Here is a 14,180-nt window from a genome sequence, read left to right as displayed (position 1 = left end):
TCAATTATGTCTCTCTATTTCAAAGAAATAAAAAGAGATTGTATTATACCCCTCTACGATTGAGGGGAAGCAATTATTTTTAAGGAAAGAAAAATTATTTTCCCCCCAAAAATTATAAACGGGGAAGTAAAGTTTTTTTCCGAAAAGAGTATAACAATTCTTTTTGGTCTTTTGTCAACAAAAGGGGAAGAGAAGCTATATAACTTCTTCATAACATTTGGTATCATAACATGTGGTATCTAAATTTAAGTTATATAGCTATCAAAATTTAAAATTTCCCCAAGGCCAAAAATAGACAAAATATATTTTATTCTAACAAATGTTTATTTTTGCAGGGACTATCAAGGATTACTAGTGCTTCTAGGATTTTCGTGTGTGAAAAACTTATTTTTCAAAACTCATGCATACACTAAGGGGAAGCACACACTGTTAAAATTTAAATTTTGTGTTTGTTCGACAAATACCAAAAAGGGGAAGATTGAAAGGATATCTTCGATAAACAATTATTTATATATTTGTTTTGGTATTTGTGACAAACATTAAATTTAAATTCATTTAGTAATCCTCCCAATAGGTCATTAATTTAATTGATTAATCAAAAGTGGATAGTCATCTTTGGCAAGTATTTCTAAAATAACTCTTTACCAAAATACATGTGCTTTCAAAAAGAATTTTCTTTACGCAATAGTCATGCCGAGGAATTTCGGTATTTCGGTATTTATCGATTGCCTCTCTCTTACTATTGTAACATCAAAATACATGAGCAAGGATGAAGTATCATCTACATATGATATTCTTTAAATATCTCATGTAACATTATTTTCAAAATACATTTAAGGTAATTTATTCCATATTCAAACAATTTATTTATCTTTCGGAATAAATTATTTTAAATATTTCAAAAATCATAGATCCTTCATTTTTCAAAGGTCTTATTTTTCTCAAGAAGGATTTATATTTTCCATATTAATATTTATCTCAAAAATATTGATATCAAATTTTATCTCATTTCGGGATATTTTTCTCGGTCTCTCAAATTCATTATTTTTCAAAGAAAAATATTTCCGATACTTAGAAAGCTCTTTCAACTTATCAAAATCATGATTTATCATGAACAATATTTTTCTAAGTATTTTGGGATAAAAACTTTCGTCAAAGAGTCTACGCGATTTGACTAAAAGACGAACTGTATCGGTTTTTCAAATATCGGTATTCGTTAAGAAAATTGATTTAAATACTCTAAAATATTTCCCCATCCTCAAAAGTATTTTATATTTAAGGGAATGTATTTTAAGTATTTAATCAAATCTTAACTTTGGTCAAAAACTCTCTTCTAAATCTCAAAAGAATTTTCGCTCATTATTTGGACCCGAAAAACGTTTTAATCGTTTTAATTCCAAATAAAATACTTCCACTTGTCCAAATGACTTGAAACTTGAGATTAGCCAGTTATATATTTTTCTTAGTGCATGGTTAAAGTTTCGTAATTTTTCGAGGACTTTCGTTCGGGAGCGTTTTTCTGTCTGTCGTCCCGATCTTCCACCGAACGTTTGACCAAGCTAGAGTTGACCAAAAATTACCAAACTTGGCAGAATATCATTTTCCAATATTCTAAGAATTATCATATTTTTTCCGGAATTTATTGAGCACGTTCGAAATCTCGTAATATTTAGTGTAACGGAATTTAATCGGTTTCTCGAAATGCGTGCCACCTTATCCACAAGCATGGAGCATTGAGATGTGTGCCAATAAATGCAGTTCAACTAGTGTACTTAATGCATTGGCAAGCATGGGGGACAAGAATGACAAGCATGGGCAAGTGGGGCCAATATGTTTTTAATTTGAATTTAATCATTTTAAATTCAAATGCTTCCACCAATTTTGCCTATAAATACAAGGCTTCCCCCATTCATTTCTTACAAGCTAACAAGCAAGAAAGTGCTGAGATTTTGCAAGTAGAAGCTCTCTCCAAATTTATATAAACACATTTTTCATCTACTTCATCTTTAAAACCTCCGTCCCGCTCGGTATATTCGTATATTCTCGAGGTTTTAAACACCGAGGCTTTGCTCCCCCCAACCAAGCCCCGTACCACTTTGCTTGCACCCAAACCACTCTTTCCGACCTCCCGAAGGGCTGTCCGAAGTTCGTCCATAAGCCAAATTCCTACCGAACCTCCGGCGAATTTTTCCGGCGAACTTGTTACGAAAATCGTGTAAGTGGTTTCTTTAGCTTCGTCTTATCCGAGTCTTAACCGACCGACTTTAACAGAGCTATCAAGCCAAAATTCTCTTCATCTCAAAGCTCTCTTTCTCTTTAACAATACAAAGCACAAGAGTTGGCCGCTCGTATTATCTATAGTATACCTACGTGTGCGTGTGTGTGTTATACCCTATCTTGTTGACGTGAAGATTCTCATACGTGCTGAGCTTTCGTGAGAATATTTGCTTAAACGAGTTTGGTGGTGGTCCTCACCTTAGTGAGTTGATTTATACGTATATCTATATATATCACCAACACTTTGTTCACACACCACAAAATACCCGTAGCTTGTCCCACGTGAGATTCGCTCGGTATTTCTAAAATCAACTATATATATATATTATAGCGGTGTTATAATCGCAAAATCTTAGTGGCCCAAAACTCTATATCATTGTGCAATTGTTAAAGATAGTCAAGAACTCACTCTCTCGTGCAAAACGATATTTATATTTAAAGAGGAGTTATCTTGCAACGAAAGTGTAAAATAAAACGCTTTGTAATATTACTTCGAGCGTTATCATACCCGAAGTATTTCATATACTTAGTCAAAGACAAGTATATTAGTCCATAAAGCCAAAAGAGCTTAAAAGGACTTTATTTTATCTACAAACTCCAAGACACTCGAATATTACTTATTTGGAGGATTTTGTACGATAAACGTATTCTTCGATTATAAATATAAATCTATCGAAAAAGAATACTTGCAAGGTCTTAAGCTTTATAAAAGCTTAAAGGACACTTAATCTTTAATATTCTAAGACCAAGAATATTATTGAAACACTCGGACTAGTGAATCTTGTCCAAAACTCTTTTTATAACCAAGGTTGTCTTTCGTAGATATTGTTTTCTAGATTTTGCAGTGAGGTGAAGTGAAGTGAGGTGATCTTCGTTCTAAGACCCAAGTCCTAGACGAGCTAACGGGGAGTTAGTCGTCTTTGCACCGTGAGGAAGAGGAAAGACCCAAGACCTAAGACCTAAGATCCAAGACCCGCTTAAGGCTAGAAGAACAAAGACTACACATTGAGAGATACAACGATTTTGAGGAGGTGACGGGGAGTTACGCTCCAAGACAAGTCTTGTAATTTACATTTATAGTGAGGAGGTAACGGGAAGTTACGCTCCAAGATATATATTTGTAAAGGCTTCTCCGCCTACTGTAAAGGAGTTTCTTTATAGTAGAGAAAATCTCGAGTCCGGGGAGGAGCTCGGGGACTGGAGTAGGGGTGAGTGGACTCCAAGGGTTGAGTTAGCCACCGCGAACCAGGATAAAATCGCTCGTGTGGTATTTGTCTTTCTTTTCATTTACTTCCGCACATCATAACTGCTAAAACTCTCGATACAAGCTTTTAAAAAGGGGATAAACTTTTTAAAACTACACCATTATTTTTAAATTGGCTATTAAGCTATTCAACCCCCCCTTCTAGCTTAATTATCCCCTATATCGGGACCTAACATGATGATTATCTCAAAAACCAGTACCGATTGGACCCCGCTTTATTAATATAAAGCTATTAATACGTATTTTCATGTCATAAACGATCCAAAGGGGTACCAATTATTTGTAAATATAAATAGACTTTCTTGTAACTTATTTTCACCGTAAAAAAATCATTTTCACCAGTTTCTTTGCACGAATACCGAGAGAAACCGAAGTATGTTCTTCGTGTTCTTCATAATCAAACGAAGATTTGGAGGTGTTATTGGAATCCGATGGAGGCGTATGAATAGTCAAAACGAAGCTATCGACGCGTAGAATCTAGTTTAATCATCCGTTTGTGTGCAGATTCAACAGGTGATTTTAGATTATTTTTATAAAATTCGAATTATTTGATTTTTAAATGATAAATTTTTGTAACTGATCTTGTTTGATTGATTTGATGATGCCATGTTGTAGAGCGTGTTTTTCTCGTCGTTTTGGTATATTATATGTTGAATTTGGAGTTCGGAATCATATTGAAACGTTAGGTTGATTCTGAGATTGTATGTGCTTGAATGTTCTTCGTTTGTTCTTGAAGCTTTTAATTGAAAATTCGATTTCTGAGTTCGGTTAAGTCTAGGTGAGTTTTGATGATTGGAACATGTTCGGTGGGTTGTGTAGAATCGATTGGTGTGATCGGTTTTGATGGAGGAGGTTTGTAGCAGCCTCGCCGGAGTTGAAGAACTTGGCGGCGGCGTGATTTTTGTTTCGAAAATACGGCCAAATGGTCGTGCTTTTGAGCAAATTGATCTGTTCATCAGCTTCCTGGTGGCTTAAGCTTGAGTTCTGGGTGATTTGGGTAAAGAACGGAGGTGGAAGACGCCGTTTCCGGCGAAGTCGGGGGGAAGGCGGTGCAAAAGTGCCGTTTAGTACCCCCAACTTTTGGAAACGGTGAAGTCTTCGTACCCGAGTTTCATATTAAACGTTTTCGACCCTGAAACTTTTGAATTTGACACATTGCACCCCGAGTGCAAACTTTTAGATTTTTACAGTTTAAACCTTTTACAAAATATTTTCAAAAATGTTTTTATTTAATTATTTTAAATTTCAAAAATAGTTTTTAATTATTTCTTTATTCAAAAATAAATCTAAATTAGTTTGTTAATTAATTTTAATTAGTAATTAATTATTTTAATTAGTCAATTAATTTAAATATTAATTGATTAATTATTTTAATTAATTATTAATTGATTTTAATTGATTAATTAATTGGATTTAATTAATCCTTTTTGATTTAAAAAGTCCGAAAAATAGTTTCGAGCTTTAAAATATTTTTCCAAATTATTTTCAAGGCTCGATAATTGTTTATGAATGATTTCAAGTCCAATTTCAAGTAATTGGGACTTGATTATTTATTCGAAAAGTGATTCTTTTATCGATTTTAATTCCGAAAATTGTTTAAAAATTCTAGAAAATTCCCGAAAAATCATTTTTAACCCAAGACTTGATTTGACATCGATTGGGATGAGAGATTTAATGTGTAATGTGTTGTCTGCTATCGGTGTAAGGTATTATTTGTTGAGAGCGGAGTCAGAAAACGGTTTTGAACCTATCTTTTGATCTGTAAGTCAGAATCAAGTGAAACGAAAGAGAGATAGAAGCTTGTGAAGCCTATTTTAATATAATGAGATAATATGATCGAATCTAGAATGTGGTAATATGTTATGTAATATGCAATATGTGTCAATATGTGACTTGTTTGCTGTGAATTGATGATTACGTGACCTACGTGGTTATTCCTAATAGGGTGCATATGTGATAAATGACTTATATGACATAGTGTCATGATTTGATTAGTATTGGATAAGAATATATGGATTATAGTGATTGGATCTTGTTGGTTGATTGTTGATTGAGATAGGATAACAGGTGGATAGTCTTATACATAGACGAAACGATGTCGGATTTTCGATAAGGATTTATATGATAATTGATTGGTGATATGTTATGTGGAATATGATTGATTATATGTTAGAGTCAAAGCATGCTTATGTGTTACGTGGTATGTGATAGGGTTAAAGGAGTATATAAGTGGGTATCGATATACGTGATATGTATATGCGGTATATTGTTTAGTGACTATAGCATTATCTTATTCTCGTAAAGGATTGGGACGAGACGTGTACGCTCGAAGACGTCAGAAAGTCGGAATGGTATTGCAAAGCGAATAAGGGATGATTGAGTAAGCGAAGCGAAGTGGCGAATAGAGTATAGCTAGAGATGGTCTAGAGATTACGAGATGCATAGATTGTGAAAGTGGAGAGATGAGATAGAGATGTGAGACTGGAGTCAGATTTAAGGCAAGTATCCTGCACCCTGCTTTTGGATATATTGCAAATATTCTGATTCATTCTTTTGATGTGTTGCAAGTATCCTAAACCCTTCTCTTGGATATATTGCATATTCTGATCCATTCTTTTGGTATCTGTTGCAAGAATTCGTACCTTTCCTTCCTTTACTTAAAAGTGCATGTATTCGGATCTATTCTTTCTATTCTTCAAGTTTCCATTCTATTAATTAATTCGAAGTTCAGATTGTCATTGAAGCATGTGTTGCTCAGTGATAGTTAGAGCTTTGAATGAATTGGGATCTTCTTGATTATTCAACCCGCCATTGTCATGCTGGTTTAGCAGGCTAAATTCAGTTGCTTAGCCGATAATGGAGGATATTGAATAGTTAGGGATTTCCTGAACGATGATTTATGAAAGAATGGACTGTGACTTATGAAAAGTTTATTATCAAAGTTTGATTTGAAATTATTCAGTTGTTGATGATGATTATGATTATGTTCTGTTAATTTACATTGGTTTCATGAACTGAATTATAGAATTGGATTATTGTTTTTATAAAATTATGTGGACCAAATGAGTGGTCAGACCAGATGAGTGGTCATGTTAGGCCAATGAGTGCCTTGGATCCAGTGACAGAGCATGGCGGGGCCTGCTCGGGGTTAGGTATGACTGATCAGCATCCTAACCTTGGTTTTTAATTAAAATGTGATAGTCCAATTCAATAATTCTCTTGTGAAGGATTGAATTCCTCAGGTTTCTATTGCTGCAAGGTATTGTGATTCTTTTATACAATACCTGAATTTGTGAACTCAGGTTGAATCTTTTTATATCTTGAACTCGAGAATTTCTGTTATATCACTTCAGAACTTTCATTGTTTATTATTACTTGCTGAGCATTGTTGCTCACTCTTGCTATTCCTTTCTTAATCATTTCAGAAAGGATTAAAGATGAATGGCTAGACTATGATTGCGAGTAAGGCTAATGCTAGGCGAGGAGACAGAGTTGAGGATCCAGTGGTCGAGGAGTGTTCAGGAAAGTTGATGAGGTTGGTGCAAGCTGGAATAGTTGACAGTGATTCTTCTTATCGAAGATGATCTGATTTGGTAAGAGATGTTGTGTAATAATAGTGGTAGATTCTAATTTCAATACTGTAACCTGGATGCGATCCTGTTGCTTTTAGGGGGTTTAAATGTTCTCTTGAAATTCTCCTATTATGGCTTTCAAGTTTGAAATTTAGGTTTTAAAATCATTCGATTTATGTTCTCATTCAAATCTTTTATTAAATGTTTTCAGGTTTTAAATTCTCTGATTTTATTATCTTTTGAAAAAAAAAAATTACAGGTTTTTGAAGTGTTTTAAAAATGGTTTTGTGTGGTGACGTCAGAATCCAGACCCCCGGATTCCTGGACCGTCACAGTTGGTATCAGAGCAACAGGTTATAAGTATTTGAAATTAGAATATAGACTTTAGTTTTAAGTTCTATTGATGAGGAATGTTGTGTGACCTCATATAGAGGTATTGTGAGACTATTTAGAAACAGTCTAGAGATGCGATAGAGGTATAAAATCTGGTTAGACGATCAAGTTGAGTGTATAGGTTTAGAGAGATTTTGATTCTTAAGTTTAGACATAGGATTTCTAGTATGTTGATTAATTGAGATGATGAATTGTGTGAAAGGTCAAGGTTAGACCTAGATAGAAGAGTTGGATAGTGAATGATTGAGTTGAGAATGGTGAAAATGCAGAGTTCAGAGTATTCTGACTATACTGCATAGTTGAAAATGGTCTACTGTATTGATTTGAGAATGATAAAGATGCATGGTTCATAGTATGTTGACCATGTCAGACATTTCGAAGATGTATATTGTTTTGAGTGAAGATATGAAGAGTAAGTGTAGAGTATGAGTTGTATTGGATTAGAAGGAGAGATTGGTAGATAGAGGTTGATAGGTGAGAAGTGAATGATAGAGAGTACGTGGAATTGAGTCCAGTTATTAGAAATGATGTCTACGAGTAAGTTAGAACGTTAGTCCTCGACGACAACGCTTCGAGCTAATCGGGATTTCAAATGGCATCAAGGTGGGCCCATAACCCACAGGTTGATGATCCAGAAAATCGAAGATATGCTATGTGTTGTGCTATGGACTTCAAAGGCAACTGGATGAAACATGAGAACGTGAACTACTTGGGCCAGACTTATTATGAACAATAACGTCTACGATGACATCTTACGAGGCTATTACGAGTCAACATCGATCGATTATCGAGAACGTTGAAAAGAAGATATATATCGAACAATGATTTATTGAAGCAAAGCGAAAATCTGAGAAGACCTTGGCAATACCTCTCTTCAACTAAAGATTCTTTTGATTGTTTTCTCATCAGTGAGATATTATCATGATATCTTTTCTACAAAAGTTTTGATAAATGAGATCTTTAATTTCTCAAATTCTAAGATGACAATGATATTGATTATTGGTGTGAGTTAGTATTGAATCGGTGTATGATAAAGGCGTGTTTATGAAGAGACAGTGGAATTCCTTAATATTATTTGATATTGTTTGATATCCCTTGATATTCTTCCATATTCTTTGATATCCCTTAATATTCGTTGATATTCTTTGACACTCTTTGATATTCCTTGATATCTTTTCAATATTTCTTATTATATTCCTCGATAATCCTTAACATTCTTTGATGCTCCTTGAGATTTCTTGGATTCTTTCCATCTGATTGGGATGAACAACCCTACGTATAGGGGACACAAGGTATACCTGTCTGTGTGATAGGAGTTGGATGGGACGCCATCACTTGTGTGTGTTGTGATTACAAGAAGGTTAGCAACCTTTAGTAGTGTCTAATATAGACACGCAACATTAAGCTCATTTGATCGTATTGATCTCCCAGTCACTCTTGTATTCCAATGTGACCTACTTTGAAAGCATCTTGTTCCTCCAAATTTTCCCAAAGATTGATTCTTGGGAAATGAATTTTGTAATTGTGAAAGTTTGATTTTCCTATTTCTTTGAAGTCAAAGGTATGCCAAGATTGATCAAAAGGCGGATGACGATATGATATTACGAAGTGTGTACGTTTTAGTTTTCTTCGGGGGATTCCGAGGACGGAATCCTTATAAGGGGGGTAGAATGTAATATCCCATATTATTAAATTTAGATGTGATTATTATAAATCTATTTGTCTAAATATTATTGTTGGCTGTAGTTGAAAAGCGAATTGATTATGTGAATAGTTTTATGTGATTATACTTGTTCTGTGGACTGATATGGATTTTACAAATTATGTGTCCTCCTTCTTTCTCTGATTCCGAGGACGGAATCCCTATAAGGAGGGTAGATTGTAATGACCCGGATTTTTAAAAATATTTTTATTAGTATTAAAAGTGATTTTTTCTTTAAAGAAGGGAATAAGATTTAATATTTTATTCCAGTTTAATGAGTTTTCAAAGTTTTATATTTAAACCCGGGTTATTGTGTTATTTATAAATAATGGTATTTTCAAAACTTATTTTCAAATATTGTTTTGAAATTTCTGTATGAATATTCTGTGAATATACGTGTTATGTGATTAAGTGGTGTTGGTGGAATTGATTGTTAATTAATTGTGGTTAATAACGGATATTATATGATTAATACATGAATTTTTGTGAATATTGTACTATCTGGTTTATTTAATTGACCGCTCATATGTGCTCGGATGTGAGATATTTCAATTTCTATATGATCAGGATAAAATGTAGTTTATTTGGATATTTTGTATCGATTTATGGAATGTTAGATGATTTTATAATCGATTTACAGATTTAATTGCGTATATTTGTATTTATTTATTAATTATTTGATCTTTTTGGAAACCGTCCACTCGTGACGGAACAACGATTTTATTTCCGAAAATTTCGAGAAAACTTACCTTTAGCCTAATTTGAATATTCCGGACATTTTTCGTGTTTTGACTTTTTCGATCCGGAGTACGGTTTTCCCCGGAGTCGGTCCGGCGGAGTTTTTCGGGTATTTTAATTGTTGATAATTATCTGGTTTGTCTCGATATACGTGAAAGCCAGATATTTTGATTATTATATTACTTTTTATCGAAATACGTGCAAATGGGACCCCCAGACCAATGATTGAGTTTAAAAGCCCCGTTTTGATGATTATCTCAAAAACCAGTACCGATTGGACCCCGCTTTATTAATATAAAGCTATTAATACGTATTTTCATGTCATAAACGATCCAAAGGGGTACCAATTATTTGTAAATATAAATAGACTTTCTTGTAACTTATTTTCACCGTAAAAAATCATTTTCACCAGTTTCTTTGCACGAATACCGAGAGAAACCGAAGTATGTTCTTCGTGTTCTTCATAATCAAACGAAGATTTGGAGGTGTTATTGGAATCCGATGGAGGCGTATGAATAGTCAAAACGAAGCTATCGACGCGTAGAATCTAGTTTAATCATCCGTTTGTGTGCAGATTCAACAGGTGATTTTAGATTATTTTTATAAAATTCGAATTATTTGATTTTTAAATGATAAATTTTTGTAACTGATCTTGTTTGATTGATTTGATGATGCCATGTTGTAGAGCGTGTTTTTCTCGTCGTTTTGGTATATTATTTGTTGAATTTGGAGTTCGGAATCATATTGAAACGTTAGGTTGATTCTGAGATTGTATGTGCTTGAATGTTCTTCGTTTGTTCTTGAAGCTTTTAATTGAAAATTCGATTTCTGAGTTCGGTTAAGTCTAGGTGAGTTTTGATGATTGGAACATGTTCGGTGGGTTGTGTAGAATCGATTGGTGTGATCGGTTTTGATGGAGGAGGTTTGTAGCAGCCTCGCCGGAGTTGAAGAACTTGGCGGCGGCGTGATTTTTGTTTCGAAAATACGGCCAAATGGTCGTGCTTTTGAGCAAATTGATCTGTTCATCAGCTTCCTGGTGGCTTAAGCTTGAGTTCTGGGTGATTTGGGTAAAGAACGGAGGTGGAAGACGCCGTTTCCGGCGAGGAAGGCGGTGCAAAAGTGCCGTTTAGTACCCTAACTTTTGGAAACGGTGAAGTCTTCGTACCCGAGTTTCATATTAAACGTTTTCGACCCTGAAACTTTTGAATTTGACACATTGCACCCCGAGTGCAAACTTTTAGATTTTTACAGTTTAAACCTTTTACAAAATATTTTCAAAAATGTTTTTATTTAATTATTTTAAATTTCAAAAATAGTTTTTAATTATTTCTTTATTCAAAAATAAATCTAAATTAGTTTGTTAATTAATTTTAATTAGTAATTAATTATTTTAATTAGTCAATTAATTTAAATATTAATTGATTAATTATTTTAATTAATTATTAATTGATTTTAATTGATTAATTAATTGGATTTAATTAATCCTTTTTGATTTAAAAAGTCCGAAAAATAGTTTCGAGCTTTAAAATATTTTTCCAAATTATTTTCAAGGCTCGATAATTGTTTATGAATGATTTCAAGTCCAATTTCAAGTAATTGGGACTTGATTATTTATTCGAAAAGTGATTCTTTTATCGATTTTAATTCCGAAAATTGTTTAAAAATTCTAGAAAATTCCCGAAAAATCATTTTTAACCCAAGACTTGATTTGACATCGATTGGGATGAGAGATTTAATGTGTAATGTGTTGTCTGCTATCGGTGTAAGGTATTATTTGTTGAGAGCGGAGTCAGAAAACGGTTTTGAACCTATCTTTTGATCTGTAAGTCAGAATCAAGTGAAACGAAAGAGAGATAGAAGCTTGTGAAGCCTATTTTAATATAATGAGATAATATGATCGAATCTAGAATGTGGTAATATGTTATGTAATATGCAATATGTGTCAATATGTGACTTGTTTGCTGTGAATTGATGATTACGTGACCTACGTGGTTATTCCTAATAGGGTGCATATGTGATAAATGACTTATATGACATAGTGTCATGATTTGATTAGTATTGGATAAGAATATATGGATTATAGTGATTGGATCTTGTTGGTTGATTGTTGATTGAGATAGGATAACAGGTGGATAGTCTTATACATAGACGAAACGATGTCGGATTTTCGATAAGGATTTATATGATAATTGATTGGTGATATGTTATGTGGAATATGATTGATTATATGTTAGAGTCAAAGCATGCTTATGTGTTACGTGGTATGTGATAGGGTTAAAGGAGTATATAAGTGGGTATCGATATACGTGATATGTATATGCGGTATATTGTTTAGTGACTATAGCATTATCTTATTCTCGTAAAGGATTGGGACGAGACGTGTACGCTCGAAGACGTCAGAAAGTCAGAATGGTATTGCAAAGCGAATAAGGGATGATTGAGTAAGCGAAGCGAAGTGGCGAATAGAGTATAGCTAGAGATGGTCTAGAGATTACGAGATGCATAGATTGTGAAAGTGGAGAGATGAGATAGAGATGTGAGACTGGAGTCAGATTTAAGGCAAGTATCCTGCACCCTGCTTTTGGATATATTGCAAATATTCTGATTCATTCTTTTGATGTGTTGCAAGTATCCTAAACCCTTCTCTTGGATATATTGCATATTCTGATCCATTCTTTTGGTATCTGTTGCAAGAATTCGTACCTTTCCTTCCTTTACTTAAAAGTGCATGTATTCGGATCTATTCTTTCTATTCTTCAAGTTTCCGTTCTATTAATTAATTCGAAGTTCAGATTGTCATTGAAGCATGTGTTGCTCAGTGATAGTTAGAGCTTTGAATGAATTGGGATCTTCTTGATTATTCAACCCGCCATTGTCATGCTGGTTTAGCAGGCTAAATTCAGTTGCTTAGCCGATAATGGAGGATATTGAATAGTTAGGGATTTCCTGAACGATGATTTATGAAAGAATGGACTGTGACTTATGAAAAGTTTATTATCAAAGTTTGATTTGAAATTATTCAGTTGTTGATGATGATTATGATTATGTTCTGTTAATTTACATTGGTTTCATGAACTGAATTATAGAATTGGATTATTGTTTTTATAAAATTATGTGGACCAAATGAGTGGTCAGACCAGATGAGTGGTCATGTTAGGCCAATGAGTGCCTTGGATCCAGTGACAGAGCATGGCGGGGCCTGCTCGGGGTTAGGTATGACTGATCAGCATCCTAACCTTGGTTTTTAATTAAAATGTGATAGTCCAATTCAATAATTCTCTTGTGAAGGATTGAATTCCTCAGGTTTCTATTGCTGCAAGGTATTGTGATTCTTTTATACAATACCTGAATTTGTGAACTCAGGTTGAATCTTTTTATATCTTGAACTCGAGAATTTCTGTTATATCACTTCAGAACTTTCATTGTTTATTATTACTTGCTGAGCATTGTTGCTCACTCTTGCTATTCCTTTCTTAATCATTTCAGAAAGGATTAAAGATGAATGGCTAGACTATGATTGCGAGTAAGGCTAATGCTAGGCGAGGAGACAGAGTTGAGGATCCAGTGGTCGAGGAGTGTTCAGGAAAGTTGATGAGGTTGGTGCAAGCTGGAATAGTTGACAGTGATTCTTCTTATCGAAGATGATCTGATTTGGTAAGAGATGTTGTGTAATAATAGTGGTAGATTCTAATTTCAATACTGTAACCTGGATGCGATCCTGTTGCTTTTAGGGGGTTTAAATGTTCTCTTGAAATTCTCCTATTATGGCTTTCAAGTTTGAAATTTAGGTTTTAAAATCATTCGATTTATGTTCTCATTCAAATCTTTTATTAAATGTTTTCAGGTTTTAAATTCTCTGATTTTATTATCTTTTGAAAAAAAAAAATTTACAGGTTTTTGAAGTGTTTTAAAAATGGTTTTGTGTGGTGACGTCAGAATCCAGACCCCCGGATTCCTGGACCGTCACATGCAGCCCATTCGGAAATTGATAACAGGCTGAAAACTGACATCTTGGAAAGGGTTATATCCGGTGACTCAGAATTCGGTGGTGAGGAGGAAGAAGAACACCTTCAATACTTGAATGCTTCTCCTTGGAGAAGACGGTTGGATCCTCCAATTGAATCTCTTGGGTTATCGGAGTTGAAAGATTCTCATGAACGGCTGAAACTCTCTATTGTTGAAGCTCCTAAACTTGAGCTTAAGCAACTTCCCGAACACCTAAGGTATGCCTTTC

General features: G+C 34.1%; 2 long non-coding RNA genes across 2 annotated transcripts; both read left to right on the top strand.

Moving 5' to 3' along the window:
* The first annotated feature begins 3,873 nt into the window (after nt 1-3,873).
* On the top strand, nt 3,874-7,280 carry LOC135146977 (uncharacterized). Its single transcript, XR_010284177.1, has 3 exons — nt 3,874-4,054; nt 5,846-6,039; nt 6,967-7,280. It is a non-coding gene; the product is annotated as an uncharacterized LOC135146977 (long non-coding RNA).
* Nucleotides 7,281-12,323: 5,043 nt separating this feature from the next.
* On the top strand, nt 12,324-13,746 carry LOC135146981 (uncharacterized). Its single transcript, XR_010284197.1, has 2 exons — nt 12,324-12,505; nt 13,433-13,746. It is a non-coding gene; the product is annotated as an uncharacterized LOC135146981 (long non-coding RNA).
* The last annotated feature ends 434 nt before the right edge of the window (nt 13,747-14,180 follow it).

This window comes from Daucus carota, chromosome 6 (assembly GCF_001625215.2).
Source record: "Daucus carota subsp. sativus chromosome 6, DH1 v3.0, whole genome shotgun sequence".
In the NCBI taxonomy this organism is placed as follows: Eukaryota; Viridiplantae; Streptophyta; class Magnoliopsida; order Apiales; family Apiaceae; genus Daucus; species Daucus carota.
The sequence above is the reverse complement of the archived record's forward strand: the minus strand, read 5'-3'. Positions and strand labels throughout refer to the sequence as shown.